The sequence below is a fragment of the Macrobrachium nipponense genome, chromosome 6 (assembly GCF_015104395.2).
Source record: "Macrobrachium nipponense isolate FS-2020 chromosome 6, ASM1510439v2, whole genome shotgun sequence".
In the NCBI taxonomy this organism is placed as follows: Eukaryota; Metazoa; Arthropoda; class Malacostraca; order Decapoda; family Palaemonidae; genus Macrobrachium; species Macrobrachium nipponense.
The window spans coordinates 19,864,971-19,885,159 of record NC_061108.1 but is presented as its reverse complement, the minus strand read 5'-3'; the positions used below and the strand labels follow the sequence as shown (position 1 = coordinate 19,885,159).

Here is a 20,189-nt window from a genome sequence, read left to right as displayed (position 1 = left end):
CCCGTAAAACTGTGCAAATATATATTTTTTTTGCAGTGGCCCAGCCTGATATGAGTAACACCAATAAGAAAAGCTTAGATTTTTTTAACTGAAATTCGTACACTGGCAAGTCTCGGTACTATTTCTTTTCAGTCTCCATTGACTTAATCTATCGATAATATGAAATTATTGTTTGCTGTGGGTTAGCTTTGATCACAATTTGTGAACAGTTTCTTTCTCTAATTTAAATCTCGATCTTTGCGGTGGTTAGTGCCGTCAGTGCTCCTCATGCGGTCACTTCGAGCATTACTTAAGTTCTTTGAGGTATCTTTTTTCGGCCCCTAGCTGCAACACTTTTATTTCTTGTACTCTACCACCGTCCATAGTCTCTTCCTTTTATCTTACTTTCCACCCTCTCATAACAATTGATACATATTGTGCAACTGCGAGGTTATCCTCCTATTACACCTTTCAAAAATTTTTACGGTCAACGTAGAGTGACTGCATCGGCCTTTAACCTAAATTCTATATTCTCTCTCTCTCTCTCTTTCAAAATTGAAAAATTTCTGAAAAGTATTACAGGATCTTTCGACCTTATCATAACTCAAAGAACTGGCGACAAGAAAATTATGGTTGCTGGTATGGTCACTCAGATGTCATGGGTTCGTCCCTCCCACGGGGCAATGAAAAACCACTAGCTCTGTATCGTGATCAGTTACTGCTCCAGTGTGTGGGGTGGGGTGTGTGGTGGGTGGTTGAAACCAACATTCTATTTAAACTTGAATTGCAAGTCCGTGGCCCCAGTGTGCTTGTTCCATGTGAATAGGTTTCATCTAATATAATGATAATGAGAGGTGTCTTTGCGGCAGGGTCCTCCTGAAGCTCCTCATGCCTGGCTTTTGCTGGGCGGTAGGGACATGTAGCCTGAACAACGTATATTTTGGAAGAAGACCCTCTTTTAAACAGGTTCTGTTGAATAAAAAGGCAGAATTCAGTAATTAATCTTGTAGATTACCGTTTCTATTTTTCTTATTTCTCGCTTCTCTAGCTCAGCAATACTTCTTAATAATTGGCCATGTATTCATATTGGGAGAAATCTAAATAATGCTGAATGTGATATATTATTTAGAACAGGATTTTGCTGTCATTACTGGTATTATTAGTATATTGGTGCACAGGAATGGCGGATGTCTGGTCCAAGTCAATTAGGGGTTGTCGTCAGTGTTGGTATTATTCAAAGCTGGGCGTTCCGCAACTTTCCGCCAGTACTACCACGCCTTGGATTTTCCTACTAGAGTCATTGTGTATTTATCGTGCTGATTTAGTGATTTGATACCTAATAGAGTAAAAATACTTTATAAGGGTACTATTGTATCCTTGCAAAGTATTTTTACTCTTGGGGTATTACCCTAATAGAGTAAAAATAGATTTTTTAAACTTTTGTGTTTAAATCAATAAATGTGTTAGAATTTCTGTTTCATTAAAAAAGCTATTTATTATGAGATTATGAGTTGCACTTTGGTTGCGCTCTACAGTAAAATTAACGGTAGCGGAGGTACGGGTAGCGGTTTCCCTTAGTTTAAAAAGTTGCGGAAGTAGCGGTCTTCTCAAAGTTGCAGAGATGCGGGGTGCGGAACCAAAATTTGAGTAGCGATGCCCAGCTCTGGTATTATTCCATAAGCGAGGTCAATGTTCGGCTGGGGGTCGTCTCTGGTGTTCAGCTGGTATTATTGCTGGTGTAACTGGCTTATCACGACACCGACTACAAACCTCGCTTGACCTGGAACCAAGATTTGCCATTCCTGTACACCTATATACTGATACCAGAGAAGCGAGTAATAAGAAAAATAGAAAAGATAATATATAAGATTAATTCGCTAAATTCTTCCATTTAATTCAACAGAATTATTTATTTAAAAGAGGGCCTTCTTCCAAAACACACATTCTTCAAGCTCCATGACCGCTACCGCCCAGCGAAAACCAGGCGCAAGGAGCTTCAGGAGGGCCTTGCTGCAACGACAACTGTCTGCCAAGGAACAAGAGGCCACACTCGTCGAAGGAGAAGAACATCTGATACTCCGAATGGGAATAATAATAATAATAATTGTAAGAATAATGATGATATCTTTAAGACAGTGTATGATGATTGAGTGACTAAGGTTAATAGGAAGTGCAAGACCAAATGTAACCTTCTGTGAATCCGGCAGATAGCGATAGTTGATGGCACTACCAAACCTGGTCTCCTGCCTAAACTCAAAAAGATCTTTGTTGTCTGTTTCTGACACAGTAATTAATCTGGATGCAACCATAGCATTCCTTTGCATTATTTGGGGGCGGGGGGGGAAGGGTTTCTGATCACAAGACCTTTGCTTGATGCTCATGGGTTTCCTCCAGAAAGTCAGTTTCTTCTGCCTCATTCAACAATTTCATTGAAGAGGCCCCTATCAATCCTTGTAAAATTCCTGTATGGGTCTGGGGTTCTGGTTGAGAACTCCATCATGTTGTCATAGTGACCCTGCTCCATTCATTTTTGCAGGTACGGCCACGCCCACAACCTCCTTTGCTGTCTCTTTTACTTCAGTGCTATAGCTGTAAGTTCACGAATTTCAGCCGTGTCCTCCATGTTGATTCAGCAGGATGGGAATACTCGCTGATGCTGCAGTGTTATGTCAGCGACTATCAACACGTGAGCTTCTCGGTCCTTTTATACCTGGGGTTTAACCTCTGCAGTATGTGGGGACATTGTGAGGTTGACGTAAGTCAGTAAGGCACAATGTTACAATGGTATACGTACGTCGGTGTTACGTGCTCTGCCATGCACTGCTTTTGGGTGTGCTGCAGCTGTCAGGCCACTTCCGGTAAGTGTCACGTGATGCTTTCGTAGTTTGCTTGTATGGTGGTTTTACGTTGCATGGAGCCAGTGGTTATTCAGCAACGGGACCAATGGCTTTACGTGACTTCCGAACCCCGTCGAGAGTGAACTTCTATCACCAGAAATACACCTCTCTCACTCCTCAATGGAATGGCAGAGAATCGAACTCGCGACCACCGAGGTGGGAGACGCCAACACCACCAACCTTGCCACTGAGGCGCTTATGCTTGCGTAGTGCATACATTTACGGCGCATTTTAATATGCTTGCTTTACGCACGTCGGCCTGTATCACATATCCAGCTGATCATGGCTATTTCACCACGTGTATGGCCACGTTTCACATACATGCTCTTGATACGTGTATGTGTAAACTTAGCTGTATTATGGCAAAAGAGACTTGTACCGACAAAAAATGTTCCCAGATGCTCCCAGTCGTGCAGATTAATTGTGTCGTATAAGGTTTTCACACGGCACTTTCTTCATTCTTGCTTACAATCTACGGCAGTTTCAGTATCATTCCTTATATAAACACTAGGGATATAGTTGTTTACATGTCCATATTTAAAATATAATTCCATTTTTACCCAGCAACTTCTAGATTACAATGGGTATTTGTGTATGTTTTCTTTTACTTAGATTATACATATTAAGACTAGAAGATGTCAGTTGCATCATCATGAAGTTGGATAGTAGGTTTAATATTGAACGACATAGAGAATTCATACGTGCCCAACGTAGCTAGGGAATTCATGTGCACACCATAGCTAGGGCAGACTGGTCTCACACTTGAGTTCAGTGCAGTTCTCTGACTGTGGCTTATCAAGGCAGCTGTGTCGGGCCGCTGTGTACTGGGAGAAACACCTTTCCAGAGTTTATGACCTCATTTATGGCTGTAAGCAGTTTCTTTTCAATAAGAAAATTTTGTTATATTCAACTTTGAAGTTTGTAACAACTGTGACTTTTCTCCACACGCAGGAGTATACAATTTTAGTTTTAATCCCCACTCTGGGAAAGTTAATCTGTTGAATGGATTCTTAAAATATAAATCCTTCACATTTCCGTTAAATTTTCATTTGTGATAACTAAATTCTATTGTGCGTATGTCACACACAAGATGGGAAAGATATTTGGCACGGAGGTTTATATAGAAAAACAATACCTAAGTATATAAAAATTTATTAAAATTACAAAGCGAATGATCAACAATGATGATTATATTGCGTTGATTATTTAATAATCACTTGACGCGTGGGCTACTGTCATCAACTGTAACTGGAGTGTTGTGATGAACACTGCAGGTCATAATGCACTAGAAACCAAAGCAGTTTTGGGCCAACTGCAAATCTAATTCACGTAACAAATGATTAAAATCCCTAAATTTTTTCGAATTCATGATTCTGTGGCGTATGGTAAAGACCCTGATAATCCCTATTTATTTATTTTGAGTCCCATAATTTAAATGAGTATTATAGTAAAAATAGTTTCCGAATTGGTAACACTACATTACATTTTATTCTTATAGGACATTATGTACTTCCCTAAGGAATGTCTAAGCAGTTCATACGACCTGCGGTGAAACATCTCAACTTTAGCAAGCAACATACGATCAAGAACAAAACGATGAACACTGTGGAATATGACGAAAGTTATATATAAATTTCTATTTCTGATGAAACTAAAATAAGATTTTCCTGAAAAAGAAATATTTATGATAATCCAAAGTATAATATCTGTTAGTGTGGTACCGTATTCACCATCATATGGAGTATAAATTCTAAACAGTTCGTCAAAATCCACAGCTCTATTGAGGAATAATTTTTGTGTATGCATGAGTTACAAATTCTGGCCGTTGCTTAGAGCGAATAATACAAATATGAATATATATATATACTTCTTGCATGAAAAAAGACCTTAAAAAGGCTTACAAAATCTTTTCTCAAGACTTCACAAAAGTTCATGATGTGACTGATTACTGGTGCAGTACAACGTGGAGAAAATTTGCTTTTCAAAGCTGTTCTATTATTTGCTTCATTTCACTTCTATATATTGGAATTCGTGCATCAAAAATGGATTGAATATGAAAACCAATGCATGTGCCGAGGCATAGTACAATTTTCTCACCGTAGAAGGGAATAAAGGTACAAATTTTACATTTCTATGTAAATGTTGAAACTGTTTTTGAGCCATTTCTAGTTCTGTCCCCAGAGCTGGTGAAAACGGAAGGTGCTGGACACTTCCAAGTAATTTTCGTCATAAAAATAAACTGTTCCTTAGAAATATCAAATTATCGTATTTTGATTACCAATAATTAAGTTTGACCAAGATTTAATCTTAACCTCATGCGAAACTTAATGAGAAGGGGAAAAGACAACTTTAATAAAACAAACTTGGAGACGACACAGTGAGCTGGTTACACTTTCGAAGAAATGGCTCATGCACCAAATGACGGCTGTCTCATATTCAAGGCCTGAAAAGTTTCATCTGATATTGCCTTTGTAATGACTAAAGTGATGGATGATGATTAAACAATACAAAACAAGAAAATCATTCCTCAACTGCAGCAATAACAAAGTAAAATAATGAATATATGGAAAAAGGTAAATATGTTAAACTGGATGACTAAAACTATATAAAATAATGAAAAGAATGAGTTTGTCCAAGTACTCGAAAGACCAGCCATGGCATAATGATGATGGTGACTGGGGAAGCTCAAATCCCTTAACCAAGTGAGGGAGGTGCCAGACAAGTCCTCCGGGTCTTCAAGGTCTAACCATTATGCTATTTTCTTTTTTTTTTTTTTACTTCTCATTATCATATTCTTGATTAACTTGAGTTCTCGAGATTCTCATTCTTTGTGAAAATAAACACTTCGTTGATGGGCAAGTAGTGTGACGCCACTAATAAAAAAAGCTCTTGCACGCCTTTCTCTTGTAAGTAATCCAGCTAGAGTTAAGGCATCTTGATGCATCATAATATAGGCATTATGCTTATATATATAATATATAATGTATGCATATTCTAATGATTCGAATATCCATTTTTTTTAAGTTTGAAGACGCCTCACTTTTTGCTAAAAGTATATGTATGTACAAGTCTATAATATTTCAATAAAAATGCTTCTACTAGGATTGCATCCAAGCCTAGAAAACAGGCTGGCTTCAATAAATTCATGCTTCAGATATTAGTGACTTGCGCAACGTCAATCCAAGGAACAGCCATGGCTAAGCTAATATTCTGATATTCTTAGGTACTTCTCTACTTCCACAGAAATGATGAAAATGGATATAAGTGGCCCTTTGGATTGGCATGGCTCAGGTGTCTAAAAGTCTGAGTAGTAAATTCACACCTTCAGGGCTGCTGCCTGGGCTCTTTCTTGCTCACTATTCTCTTTGATCCAAATTAATCTTACAATTTGTTCTGGCTTAAATAGTAACAGGGCCAACCATGAAGTGATATATTTATTCTTTTTGGTAAGAGTTCAATACTTACCGGAGACATAGTGAGCAGTTAAGTAGCCTAGCAACATTCACATAGGTAAATAAAACAAACTTTAGAATATCTATATGAAATGGAGGGAAAAATTGGAATATATGGTTTAATGGTGGCAATGGTAACTAGAAGCACGTGTTATAGGGCACAGAAACTTCTTTGGTGAAACGTTTGGATTCGGCTTGAAAGATTTCACTTCGTCTTATGCCAAAAGAGTAATGAAACTCATTTTTTTCCGTGCCTTGACTATGTGGATTCGAAATTTCTTTCAACGAATGCTGCACTTGAAAAATTTATAATCATATAATGCAAGAAAAACTTTAAGTTTATTCTCAACTGAAAACGGATTTTTCCATCAATTGGGTTCAATCCTGATTAAAATGCCAATGAAACACAGCCACCAAGAGAAGACTTATTGCCCTGTAGAACGTGCTGTAGGCCAACACCCTGCGACAGTGCTCAGATTTTCTGGGTATGGTCTGTACACCACTAAGAACACTTCCTCAAAATTCATTGGTCGCCAACAAAGCTAACTGGTGAAAAATATATATCTAAAGATTATAGAGCATATGAAACAGCTATGAATGTAATTAACAAAGTAAAAGTATAAACAATAACACATGCGCTCTCTGTAAGGCTGATCATTACATAAGCAATCACATAAGAGCTTATTACAGTTTTTATTTTGAGGAACGATTCTGACTAATAGACAAACTATCCCAAGAATTCTTTTACCAATTCTGAACACTACCTATCACGTATAAGTGCAAAACTCTCAGTCATAAGGATTATCAACAGTCTGGCTGGCTGTGTCTAAGAAGAAAATTCTGCATCGCTTACTACCTGGTTCTGGTTTACCATCAAATAAATAAGCCTTGATATCTGTGACATTTATCTATGGATGGAGGTATTGAAAAGGTATCCCTACAAAATCCTCGTCTCCAATCGAAGACAACATCTAAGAGCCATGAAAGCAGAGGTATCTTAAATCACTTATGAAAAAGCATCTACGTTGATATGAATCATGCAAGTCTAATTGCATCAACTCTAAAAGACCAAAAAATTAGTTCTTCGAATATCAACATCCACAGAGTGTAAACCATCCCTGAATATATCTGAAAACTTCTGTAACGAAGAACACCTTTATTGATGGAATGTATTACTTCAAGTAAAATCGAGACTCCTTGGAATCATCTTCCTAGACACACTTTTATTAAGATTAAAATCGAATATCACTCCTTCAAATCTCTAATCAAAATATGTAAACACCTTGTCTTAAAAAGTTAATTAGGTGTGATGTGAATAACAGGAGTGCAGTAAAAAGTGCCCATCATACATTTTGGAATTAAAAAAAATAAAATTTATATAAATCTGATCAAAAGCCAGTGAGTAAACAGTTAATACATTTTCTATTTTCTCTCGCTATGTATGCAATCAACAGTTGGAAAAAGTTACATGATAATCGGTAAAGCATACAACTAGATGACGGAATGACCAGCCCTACTTCTCTTATGACAGTTCTACATAGTTGCCCTTCTTGTCCTCTAACGAAATAATAATAGCACCTATTTTGCAAATGACTAAAGGACATTCAACCAAATGAAAACTATGGCATGTTCTATACTGCAGATTTACACATAACTACAAGATATGTACATGGATTGCTATCAAAAAATGCAACACCTTGACAGTTATGGTATCCTGAGGTCGGTTCTGTAGTAAAGAGCTTTTTGCTGAAGTTGACTCCAAGAAACTTGCCTCATATGAACATACATAGATATATATGAAGCACGTACACCTTACATCTATTGTGTCTAATAGACTATGAAAAAAACGTTTGATTTAGTTTGATTTCAAGTAAATATAACAAAAGTTTTTCAATAATTTTTCATCTTCCATCAAGGAGTTTCCGAGTGAAGACAATGACGAAATCAAAACAATTCGTTAACATCAAAAAGCACTTTTCCCTACAGAACACTGCTCTATGTTTATTTGCCTTTTACTCTACCGTATTATAAAAGGGAAAACATCTCAACAATCTACTGATATACTTCACAAGTCGAAGTGTAACAAAATTTAATAGTAAAAAAAAACAAACAGGGCCGAGATGATATGAAGTTAAAAGAACACTAAAGGTACAACACATATCGATTTTGCATTGTATTTCATTGTTATTATCACTGCAACAATGCCAAAGTGAAACAAATGAGTAACGAATAATGTTAATTAAATCACAATTACGGACACATCGCCTGTGTCCCCAGTAAAATTCCATTTGGATTATTATTACCGTTATATATATTTACAAACTAGGCTAATATTAAGATAACAATGCTTTGATTCAAAACTTTCTTAAGCAATATCACTCCATGTACTGTTCAGTAAACTCCTTCCCATGTGCCTTTTATATTTTTGTAAAGTTTTTAAAGAAATACAAGCAGACAAAACTTTCGATAACTTGTCATCTGAAAAGCAGCTCCGTTGAACCTCTTGAATATCGAAACTTCCCGTCGTCCACCTTTCTTTTTTTTCTTAATTTACTCAATTTAGTTATTGTTATATAATATGTTATTGTCACAGTGGCTATGGCCTCCCCCGTTTCTTGTCCTCTTGCCATCCTTTCCAACCATTGGGAGACAAAAAATGAGAACCAAATGTATTTTCTTGGATGTTTGAGTCGTGGCTAAAGGGGCTTCTGACCCAGAAACCTTCCAGTTTATTCAAGTTTCTCTCCGTCATACACTTTTCCTTCCATCTCTTGCTGCAAGCAGAACAGACATTCCAGAACACCGCTCTTCTCTCTTGAAAGTAAACATTCCTCTAGTAAGATGATCTCGTGTTGTCTCCCGCTTGTAGGCTAAAGTCACCCGCCCGGAACGCCTCCTTCAATTGTCTAATCTGGCGGTAATTGCAAAAGATATTAGATAACTAGGAAAGGGTGATTTTTTGTCATTTAGGCAGGAAAATAGAGCACCAAGGATTATCAATAAAGTGTTTACTACATGACACTATCAACAGATAAAAGTGTTGAGAGATGAAAAGGTAACTTAATAATACATTTGTCAGTGCATCTTACTCTATATACTTTATATACAGAAAGAACATGAAACTTTTAGGCATTAGAAAGGTAAAGTGGACAGTTGCTGGGTGCTCCACTAGTTTTGTTTTGAGTGCATTGTCTAAAGATGGCTAAATTGAAAAATCAACATTTTAGGAACTCCGATGCAAGATATTGGAAAAGGGCTATTTGATACAAGAAATCCTACAATACGTGTACTTCATTATCAAGTTAAAAAAAATATATAGTGCTTATCATATCGTGTGGAGGGAATTTATATATTTTTTTCCCAGCACCGCCTGGTAGTAGCAAACGCAGATTCACTTTGAAAAAACGGACCAATATCTTTTACTAGTTTTTCTGCTATGACATGAAAGAAAATGTAATCAACATCTTACCCTGTCGATGGGAATTAGCTGGAGGGAATGGCCACGGCTAGACCAGAAATCTAATGACAAGACCTACGTTTGAAACTGCGCATGGGATGAATGAACAGATTAATCATAATCCATATAACACCTGGAACCGATTCCCAATTCCTATTCGAGTTACCAATAAAGGTCGGTGACTGATGACATAGACCAATTCATAAGAGAATTCCTGGGCCATAAATTTTAAATGTTCAAAGTTTTTATACAGGAATTAAACTCGTAGCTTTGATACGGAGGAAATAACTTTTAATTATATCTTAACTTTGTGACAAGTGCTAATTAAAAGGGATTTTTCTGATGTCTAAAGACATTTTTTTTATAAATTTGTAGATATCACTGGCTTATCCAAATATGAGATACATCCATAAAACGTTAACATTTCTAAGGAATGGTGACTACCCTATGTAGTTTTACCTGAAGTGAATCTAAAAGGGTTCAAAATCTACAGATTACAGAAATTTCCTCTTGTAAACATTCAGTTCGGTCTATGGCAGTTGTTTCCTTAGCCTATGCCGTCACCCAATCTCCCTTTGTCATTAAAACGAATAGAAAAAGCAATTCGGAGCCAATTTTGCACTATACCATTTCTGAGAAGTCAGGTCGAGAGTTGTGTAGGGAATATATGCAAAAGGTTTATGACAAAGAAATAAGTATGAAACCAAAATGTGAGAATGAAAACCAACCTAAGTTTGGGGGGAAAAAATCCAGATCTTGAAGTGCAAATAACTATAGTGAAATGAAATATACCGAGGTACAAAGTGAGTCGGTATTCTACGAACGTATTGAGAAGGCTAGAATTAAAAGTTAGAAATTTTCTGGGGAGAACCAAAGAGGTCTAAAAAAAATATTCATGTTTAGTTTAGTATCATTTACCTTGAATCAAGTCACATTTCCCCGATCCCAGTTTTTTTATTTTTTTTTATTTTTTAAAGAAATCAATAACATATAGTTTTGTGTAGATAAGATATAAGGTTTTAAACTTCAAAAAAACATGTTAAGAGAATGGTAATAGTGATAACATTAACCCTATATCTTTGCTACGGTCTCACTGCAAATATAATAAATCACAAAAGTCATATTAACAAACAAAAAAGAAAAACACTTCAAAAACAGTTGTCATTTTTTACCGTCTGAGAGCGACTTTCGGCTTAGCTTTGAAGAAGTAGAATGACGGGAAAGTTCTTTTATTTGTTGTCATTTTTATGGTTAGAAGAAGAAGCACTGGGAGGGGGGTAGTGGGGGGGAGAGAGAGAGGGTGGGGGAGGGGGCCAAGGCCAAGAGAAGGACCTCCATCAGCTCGTCCCCCTCAAACCCCTTTAGGGGGAGACCCTGGAGCGTTTCACTGGGGAAGGGAGAAAATAAATCATTAGAAAACATGTCCATATTTACACAGTTTGCTTATTTAAATTTCATATTTTTGTATAATGTATTATGTATATAATATAATATATACTCGTGCATGAGTATACTTTGATATGTATATATACATATATGGATGTGCTTATTTGTATGCATTCATACATAAGTATTCATGATGCAAGACAAATCAAGTATGTATATTCATAACAGTGTGGAAAGCCAAATAACTGCTGTTATGTCATTGTGAAATAAAGAAATTTAGTCTCAAAAATGTCAAATTTTTAAAAGTGATTTGTATTTTTCCTAGGTATACAAATTGTAGCCTTTATCTTTATCCTTCTGTGCATGCACTGGACCGGCCAGGTGCCGACTAAACAAGGGTGGTACCAAGGTGGAGATGAGGGAGAGGGAATGCCAATTCTCATCCAACTGACTGACGTTACCCACTGTCGTTTTGGCCTGTATCCAGAATGAAAAACTGACGGGAAAGAACAAAACAGGGTGGATGAGGTGAGTTACCTGCAATATGAAAGGCTACAGTTTGTATACCAAGGAAAAATATAACTTAAAATTTGGCATTTGTTCCAACAGGGATACAAACGCCATGTATGCTCATCTGCATTAGCTCCGGAAAGGATACTACCCAAAGGTAGGGCTGAACACCTCTGTGAACAAATGCAGTGTTGTGTAGAAAGGGGCACCATTGCCTATCTGGTGGCACTGATCCAGAGGGCAGGGCAGTGTTACTCTGTTGGCACTACCCAGGAGGGTAGGTTGGTGTTTCCTTCTATCCCTTCTCCACATGTTGCAGACTGGAATCACACTGTACTAATCCTGAAGAGCACTGTCTCCCTTTGTGGAAGCGGGACAACAATGGTCGGCAGCCTCTGTTATGAATAACAGGCTTTACCTTGCCTCCTCCCCCTCTTGTTATAAAAGGGGAGACGAGGGCTTGCATTCTTGATTAAATATTAGAACGGGCTTGTAGTGTCACTTGGCATGTTCTCATTCGGGTCAAGCTTGTACTCGCATCCCTCAAGTAGAATGAGGTGAAGGTAATTTGACTGTGCCAGACGCCGCCCTCATTATGTGTTAGGCTGAGAAGTTCTTTTAGAAGGTGAGAGAGGGCCCAATTCCCCTAATGTCATGAGTGTGTGGAAAACATAGGCTTTGGAGATTACCTTCCACAGCCAAAAGGAAATGACGTATATATAACTGCAGGGCTCCTGTATGAAAAGATGCTGCACTCTAATCCGAGGCTCTTTGTCCTCCTGAAGTAACATTTAGGGCATGAATGGGGCATAGCAACACTTGGCCAGGCTCTCAATGCATTATCAAAGGGAAAGTATTAAAAAAACACTCAAATTATTGGTTTGGACCTGAGAACTACGTCTTGGTCACAAATTCTAGTGGTAATTGGTATTAATGAAAGAGGATAATACTTCAAACCTCAGGAAAGCACTGGCCATCAAAGTAGTATCTCATTCAGATATCCACTGTAGGTTCAGATGGAAGAATGAGGAAACTCTTAGTCTCTTATCAGAAGAGAGAAGACTTGATCTATCATTCCTACTGAAGAACAAAGGAATGAGAATGATGTCTGCCCTACCAAATCTTAATGTGATGCAGCAAGCCAAAAGATTTTGCCAGTCACACACAGAGGCCGGTAAAGAACAGTCTCAGGGTAAATACTGCCTGACAATGTAAGTGTCTTGAAAAATACTTTCTTGTGATTAAAGTACTATGGACACTAGTTGTTCAAAACTGAAGTTCCCACAAGTTTGAGACAGTTAACTCTTAAAAAACTAGAAATCATCAAAGAGGAGAGGGCTAACCTAATTAGATGGTAAAGCCCCCCGTCTAGCCATCCAGACACTCACCATCCAAAACAACAAAACATGACCTCCCATAGGACGTTGAGTTTCCCCAGAAAACACAAATCGATAATTAACGGCTGAATCACTGATTTTTATGTATTTTCAAGAAGTACAGTATTTTATTTGTAAAACAAAAATAAACTACAAATGTAAAACAGGTGCAAGAAAACACAACTGATCATAAAATTATGCGCTTCTTGTTCCAATGTCCTAAATCATGTCTTGTCACAATTCTGTGATAATAAATCTGTCAGTAGTTGACCCTGTCTCTGTCACTGGAATATACTCTGATGCAAAAGGGAGTGGGACTTTGCAGTTCTCACTTCTTGAAATTCATTGGGAAATATGTAAAAAAAAAAAAACTATTTGAATAATCTGTATTATCAAGTCATTGAAATACTGTCTACACTCACAAAATACTAAACTGGTGACCACCAAGATTACCGATCCCGCCAGCTCACCCAACAACAATGCCACAGCTGCATGCGTCCATGTACTCCTTTTCACGACACACAACCCAAAGGTCTGGATCTTTTCGACAGAAGACACGATCTTTAAAAAAAAAAACAAAAAAACATTCCTACCAAACAATGTCTTAAAAGAAAGAAAGAAAAAAAAAAGCAGTGGTTAGCCGAGTCAGACACCATTGTCATGCATGAGACTGGAGGCACAACCATGGTCATCCTTCAGCATGCCCTCCGCCTCGGAGCTAGAAAATTCCTAGATATCGTAGGAATGGCAATAGGAGATCAATAGGCCTCAGATCTACAAGCAACTCGACAGCTAATATTACCAATCCCTGCCACCGACAGCCATTCAGAGATGACACTGGACACTGGACACTGGCCCCCCAGTACACGCACAATTTAGAAGTCTGGCTCCAGACAAACTAGCTCATGCAAAACAAATATTCCATGAAATGGAAAAGGCAGGAATCTGCCAGAAATCCTTAAGTGTTAATACGGTACCAGACAGCTAACCCTGCCTAATATCACGGACATAACTAATCAGCTCTAAAAAACATGAATATTCACAAAAACTGATAATTCTGAAGGGATACTATCAAGTCCCAGTAGCAATGAAGATGCAGAAAAGACAGCAATCATCACTCCCTTTGGAACATACACTTTTAATTACAGATGTGTTTCAGACTTCGAAACACAAGGACTGCATTTCAACAGCTTATGGACGACATTCTTGGAGAATTACCCTACTGTATTGTTTACGTCTACGATATTATTTGTAGCCCACACTATAAACAGCACATTAAGGACATGAAACAACCCCCAAGAAACTCAAAGAAAGAGGACTAATAGTCTGGTAAGATAGAAATGTGCATGGGCAAAATATACAGTAGAATTTCTTGGTCATCAAATAAGCTTTGGAGCTAAACCTTTCCCAATAAAGGTCCAAGCTGTTGCAGAGTTCCCAAGGTCAAGAAACATACATCACTTTGAGTTTGGTGGCATGATCAATTATTACCACCCAGCCTGGCTAAAATCATGTAAGCATATTTAAAAGGAAAACCCAAATCATTATGTGGGACTGATAAGCTGGAAACGGCTTATCAAGAAGCCAAAAAAGCCCTTCGTTTTACTGCAACACTGTTTCCTCTCTCTCAGATCCCTTACACAGCAATGGGTATGGTACTCGAGCAGGATACAGATGATAGTCGTTGCCTGTTGGCATTCTTCAGCAAAATAATTAATCTCCAGCAGAACAGAAATACTCCCATATTCAAAAGACAGCTGCTGGCAGTCTACCACGCCGTCTGACGTTTCAGGCATATGCTTGAGGAACAGCAATTTGTGGTGCAAAAGGACCATCAGCCCTTGGTCACCACCTTCACAAAACAGATTGCCGGTCATTGCAACAACTATCAGCATGTCTGAGTTTTCCTGCACTTCAGGTACCTGAAAGGCTCCTCCAACGTCACAGATTCTCTTTCCATAAACACTGTTAATGCCGTCCAGATGAGGCCCTCCTTTTGTGGAGGGATTTCGCCATACATGACGGAGAGACGACCATTGCCTTCAAAATGAGTACCGGATGCCCTTGCCCCTGTACCAGATATCCTTGCCCCTATCTACTACTGGCTTTCAGGAGAAAGGCTCTGTCTCGCCCATGATCTATCACACCCATCAGGCAATGGGGAATGATGACAGAAATTAAAAAATGGGCTTGCAAATGTCTCTCCTGCCAAACATCCAAGGTCACAAGGGACAGAATCACGGATAGGAGAATTCCAAACAACCAACTGCCGCCTCGCCCATATTCAACTGACATTGTGGGCCCCCTATCCCCATCCGAGGGGTACAGATACCTTTTCACCATTGTTGACTGAAATACCAGATGGCCTGAGGTAACATGTCAAACAACAGACTGTGGAAAATTGCACAAAAGCTCTAATCAGTTGGGTTAGCTGACATGGAGTCCCTCAATTCATCACCAGCAATAGGGAGATTAATGTCACGTCAGCCCTATGGAACTCCCTTGCTGCCAGCCTCAAGACGAAAGTAAACCATGCAACGGCCTACAAACCAGAAGCCAATTGTATGGTTGAGAAGTTCTATTGCTCCCTTAAAGCAGCGCTTGCCGCCAGATGTCAAAATGTGAGGTGGAGAAAGGAATTGCCATAGATTTTATTAGGACTGTGAACAGCCCACATGCAGCACTCAACACTTTGTCAGCTGAGACAGTCTACGGACAATCATTAGCAATACCCACAGACGTATTTCAAGACCCAAATGAACTAAACCACTGCCTCTGATGTCCGCAGAGTGGTAGAAAAAATCATGCCAGCAGGTAAAACATACGTCATGGCTAAAAAATCCTACGTCCCCGCAGAACTCAAGCGTACAAAATATGCATTCGTGAGGATAGATGCACACCAACTCTCTCTCTCTCTTTCTCCCCCTTACTCAAGACCTCACTGCATCCTGCAGCGCAAACATAAGTGTTATGCGATGGCATTGGATAGAAGAACTACCTGGATCTTAGCAGACAGACTAAAACTAGCATAAATTCCAGAGGATGAATTCATCTCCTAGAGTTCTTTAATTTTTTTTTTTTTTTTTTTTTTTTTTTTTTTTTTTTTTTTTTTTTTTGGGGGGGGAAGAAAGTAAGGTAAGGCCCTCTGGACACTTGCCAAAAAAAAAAAAAAAATGAAACCCCCACCCCCAAAAAAAAAGCAGAAACCCTATCCCCCAGAAGAACATCTGGTTTCCCCAGAAAAACAAAATCAACCAAGAATGTAAAACATGTTAAGCTTTCAAGTCATGTTTAATAGAAAATAGAATCTTCTCATGATCGACAAAGCTCAACTGATCATAAAATTATTCCCTTCTTGCTCTAATGTCTTACACTATTTTTCCACTCACACAAACTAATGTCTTGTCAGAATTCTGTGATAATAAATCAGTTAGTAGACCATGTCTGCATCTACACTCGCATCCTAAAAGATAAAGATTGTAAAGGGAAAGTTTGTGACTTGCTAGGTATTAGTTCTGAGCAAAGGAATTCCCTTTTCTCTGATACTAACCATAGGAGACATTCCCCCTTTGAAGCCTGTTCAACAAAAAACTGAGGGTACATAAATTTCTTGCTAACCTGCTACCACAGAACTCTAGCATAAAGTTACAAGAATAGCACTGCTCAATAAAGCAAATGGGAAAATAAGAGGCTGAAATAAGAAGATATATGAGCCACTCACTGCTTCAATCAGAGAAACATGAGATCAGAAACCCCTCTGCCAGAGGTCAACGAGGAACTGCAAGTGCCAAGCTAAGAAGAAAGAGAAATAAGAAACACTGTATACCTCTCCTAGGAGAAGTTAGGGAAAGAGAATACTGAACACAATTAAGTGTTCCACTGTTGAAGGAACTTAATACATCACCACTCTAAGAACAGTAAAGTAAACCAGAAAACCAAATGTTCCCAGTAACCAGACTTCACCCATAGAGTATTGGAACTTTTAACAATTTAACATCCTCATTATTGATAAAGAGCAGGTACCAAACTGCCATTGCACAGGGAAAGCGACAGCTGAGTTGAACTGCAAAAATATCCCATTGCATAAATGCATAATACAGCCTACCCAGTGGCAGCAACCCAACACACCTGAAACCAAGACTCGCCCAAGTCGTGTTCCCACAGTTGAGGTGGTTATGAAACAAGCAATTCCAAAGGCAGAGGATAAGGAAACCCTTACAAATGGTTTCTGTTGCTGGAAAAATAGCAAAAGCATGCTTAATTCTCACCTAAAAGGAGATGTGGCAAGGAGAAGTCTGAGTGGGCACTTCAGTGCTGTACCAAGCACGACAGGTTTTAATAATTGATACAAAATATCTTTTTTTAACAGAAGACCTTAGGACAACCTGCCAAAGCTGAAAAGGTTGTTCCTGCTTGAACAGGAACCATGCTAATATCTACCTAAGCTCTTTAATACTGGGTCAGTAAGCTCAGGTACTTTGCCTGTTGCTTGGAGATGAGGTTGGACGTCATTTAACTGTCTCAAACTCCTGCTGTAATGAAAATTTGAAATGTCGATTAATATCTTTAGAAGTCACTCCATTTAAAAGCGCTACACCTCTGTAACTTGAGGATATGATTATTAAATACCCTGAAAAGATTCCAAGCTAAGCTAAAGGCAGAAAGTATTTGATATTCCTGAGAAAAGGATGCCACCAGTCAGAAACAATATCATGACCTGGCTGACAATTCCACCTCAGGTAAAGTCACGGTATTACCCAGAGTTATGAAGAATGGGGGACTTGAAAGTTTTTGTCCTTCATTCCTCACGATAATAACTACCTCCTCTCTATGATGGGTTACTCTAATAGTGCTTTCCAAAATCGCTTCAGCCTTGGTTAACATAGCCGAGATATAGGTAAACCCAGAGAAAGAAGAGAAATTTGTTCTGTGTATTACGGAAGGGAGGAAAGTATGTTAACGCAGAACCTCCAGCTGTCCTGAAGGCCTGCTAAGAAAATGGATTTGCCCCCCTGCACATGCTACTACAGGCAAGAGAGGTTACTCTCCATCAAAGCAACAGAGGGTAATAGCCACTCTCAGCTAATAACCCTCCCCCCACCCTTTTCCCCCTTGTACTTTTGAAACGTAAGTGAATCTGGAGGAAGAGATATTTATTTGGTGTATTTAGGATGGGAGGAGAACGTCTAAATGCGTTAGTGTCTAGCTGTTCTAAAGAACTGCTAAGACGGCTTGAGAGGGAATAACTACTCTTGGGTATCCCCCACCCTTCTTCCCCTATTCTAAACCTGGTACATCTAAGGCAAATAGTAAAAATAAGCAACTATTTTACTTGAGCGAGAAGGATGGACTTCATGTCTGGTCAACATAGAAAGATTCCAAAGCTAGAAATGACTTAAAATCAAATCTTCTTTTGAGAAAGGACAGAGAAAGACAAACTATCTTCCATATAAAGAACCAATTCTGTCCAATGGAATGGTACTTAAGAGGTACCAGAAGGGTGGATACTACTAATTGATTCAAATCACCTCCCTAATTGCCATCTCATACTGGATAAGATGCCTGACATGCCACAAACTGCTGAGAGCAATAACCATAGATCAAACCACAAAATGATCTAGAGGAAAGCCATAAAAATGGTTTCCAACAATTCATGTATTACTGCAGTGAACTTATACTATTCTGACAGAACCTCTAAGAATGGGTGATAGATAAAAAGCCCTAGGCTGCTTCAAACACTGCCAAAGGAGTCACCTTTGCCACTTCTAGGCTGCTTCAAACATTGCCAAAGGAGTCCCCTTTGCCACTTCTAGGCTGCTTCAAACACTGCCAAAGGAGTCACCTTTGCCACCTCTAAGTGTAAACACCTCTGGCATGAAAAAGATGAGAAAGAAATTTGCATGATACTTCCTGATCCACAGAGGTGGGGATTAACCTTTTCAAAACACCAAACTGTAACTGCAAGTGTGGAACAATTAGGAAGCAACTTTGGAGTACAGTCGCTTCCATATTTACGAACATTCAGTGATACAAGCAGATGGCCACAAATTAAAATTAAATTGGGAGCACTCCCCTTTGCCACCTGTAAGTTCAAATTTTACTCTGTGCACCTATTCTGCTAGTAAGAATTTTTGCAAAGAACAGAACACAAGAAAGAATAACCAGTTCCTTGAACCCCTTCCTTGATTATCCCGAGTAATCTTGGGGTTAACTACCATGTATTCTTACAATCTCGCGAATGCTCATTCATACTCTTATTGTATCAAAATATTCATACTTATTTCTCTCTTCCTGATTCAACTTATTCTTTGATGAATTCCCATTTCCTATCATCTCCTCTCCCCATAGGAAACGTTTAGCATGTATTCTGTCAACAGGTGGTGGTGTGCTGATCCTGTGAAATTCTCTCCCAGTTCTTAACTTTCAAAGAATGGAAAAAACATTAAATTTTGAGTGTTACATGAATAAAAATGTTGTTTCTAATTTTACCTTTTTAACATCCAAAGTAATTCTTTATAATACTGCATGATCTATAAATACAGTCAAAATAGTAAAATCTATGACTCACGAATTAACTTGGGAATGCAAGCATCAACAAAAATTATGCACTGCATGTTAAAAACCAACTTAAGAACAATTCAAGATACGAATGGCTATCTAGAACAAAGCTCATTCGTAAGTCAGGTAGCGACTGTATACCCAAAGGTCAACTACGTATATGAGACATAGTTGGCTTCCAAGGATACTTCTCTCATGATGAAGGAAAGAAAGCCTTTTAAGAGTTGCTGGTCCTCCCTCAACTAGAGGCGGAAACACAACAGAACGGTTTCCCAGGGCATTCTGAACTCCATACCAAACCAGATAAACCTTTTTAGAAAAGGTACAAGAAGCACCAGAGTTGTTGTCAGTACCTGGTTCTGACTTATAACACTACCACCTGGTGCTCAGTAAAATTAAGATAGAATGAATGTAACAAGCCCTGGCACCAATTCTCAAATTCCCCTACCTGCTGCACTTACAAGTGGTGGAAGAATTAAAGAACTCTTCCTGGAGAAGGATTGCTCAGACAACACGCTTCTGAGAGCACAAATGCCATGTGCACAGAAACTATGTAGGTTCACTGAATAAACTT

General features: G+C 38.6%; 1 protein-coding gene across 15 annotated transcripts in view; it reads right to left on the bottom strand.

The window, feature by feature from the left end:
* Positions 1-4,012: 4,012 nt before the first annotated feature.
* The window catches only part of LOC135216705 (protein quiver-like), a 782,257-nt gene continuing 766,080 nt past the window's right edge, over positions 4,013-20,189 (bottom strand). For 10 of the 15 annotated variants that reach the window (XM_064252149.1, XM_064252151.1, XM_064252154.1 and 7 more), the window contains 2 exons: positions 10,958-11,172; positions 4,013-9,239 (listed from right to left, as the gene is read on the bottom strand). The gene's annotated coding sequence lies outside the window, so the exon portion shown is untranslated. Of the gene's footprint in view, positions 9,240-9,797; positions 9,873-10,957; positions 11,173-20,189 lie in introns of all 15 variants that reach the window. The other 5 variants (XM_064252144.1, XM_064252148.1, XM_064252139.1 and 2 more) reach the window with 4 other exon arrangements.